Raw genomic sequence first — 1,698 nt, 5'->3', positions numbered from 1 at the left:
TCAATGGTATACAATTTATTTTATAAAAACAATTTATTAAATATAAGAAAGTTGATGATCATAAATTAATATTCGAATGATCTTATACGAGGAAAACCATTTATAAACAACGTAATCTATTTAATGGATTATAAAATGATTCATGTTTCACTCCATATATATATAAAGATTCGTGTTTCATGATATATATAAATATATATGTTATATAAATATTTAGATACAAGAATAATTATTTATTAAAAATTTAATCATTTAAATATATAAATTTATGTTTTTATTCTGTTGAGAGGTATTATGTAGTTTAGGTAGTTCGGTAGAGATGTTGTAAAATGATACTTTTATCAATTAAAATTAAAATAAAAGATTTAAAAATAATAATTATAAAATTTAGTTATAATGGCTTTACTTATTGTTGTTTATAAATTTATGTTATTGGATAGTTCATCGTATGATGAAGCTTATTAAAGGATTGAGGAAATTTATTATGAAATGTAAGTATATAAATTTAGATTTATTTTTACTCCACACTTTATCTCTCCTAGTGCTTAGTAAATCCAAATTTAAATTGGATCTAGATTAATATAAAATTTTAATTAATTTAAAATAGATCTGGACTAACATAAAATCTTAATCAATTGAATATATTAAAGTGCACATTTTTAACCCTAACATATATAAAATTCATCTTTAAAACTATATATAAATAAGTATTATATTAATTATATATATTTAAAAAAAATATTTATTAAATTTATTAAAAAATTAAATATTGAGTATAGGAAGGTTTATGCTTTTTTTTTCATGAATATATTTACTGATTAAAAAAAGCCAAATTATTTAATAAAATATTATCAATTAGATATAAATATTATATTAATTATATATATTTAAAAAAATATTGATTAAAAATTTGAATGCTGAGTACGGGAAGGTTTATGCTTTTTTTAATGAATATACTTACGAATTAAAAAGGAGACAAATTGTTTAATAAAATATAATTAATTAAATATAAAAAGGTTCATGGCTCATGATGTTTATAAAAAAATTGGTTAGTAATTATATATGAGAAAACTTATTCATTACGAAGTTCAATCACGTGAAAAAAACCACATCTATATTTTTATATTATAAAACGAAAAGAAAAATATATATTTAATTTAATTTGAAAAATCAAATTAATAATATAATTAATATTTATGTAAAAATAAATATTGTATCTCAAATTTAATTCAAATTTTATAATAATAATAATAATAATAATTTTATATTAAATTAATATAAATTATTCAATTACTAAATTTTTATAATTAAATTAATTTAAAAATCTTCCATTTAAACACAAAATTACATACAATAAACAAATCACTTACAAAGTTTCTCATTAAAAATACAAAATTACACATCAACAATAGTAAGGAAAAAATAGTGGGTTTTATAAATTCTTTAAAAGTGTAAAAGTAATCTCATAATGATTATATAAAAATTTAAGAGATTTTATGGATAACAAAATTATATTATTTTTTTTTTAATTTTTATTATTGTCTAAATACTCAATCGAATATATTTAATTATTTAAAAGATAATAATATAAAAAAATAATATTTAATATATAATAATGATAATCATACATAAACATTTATTTGTTATATATAAATAATTATATATTGATTAATACATATATATAGATATATAATTTTT

The sequence above is a fragment of the Pinus tabuliformis genome, chromosome 6 (genome assembly GCF_031772625.1).
Source record: "Pinus tabuliformis cultivar Carrire ecotype Pingquan chromosome 6, CPIR1, whole genome shotgun sequence".
Classification (NCBI taxonomy): domain Eukaryota; kingdom Viridiplantae; phylum Streptophyta; class Pinopsida; order Pinales; family Pinaceae; genus Pinus; species Pinus tabuliformis.
Note: the sequence above shows the minus strand (reverse complement) of the source record.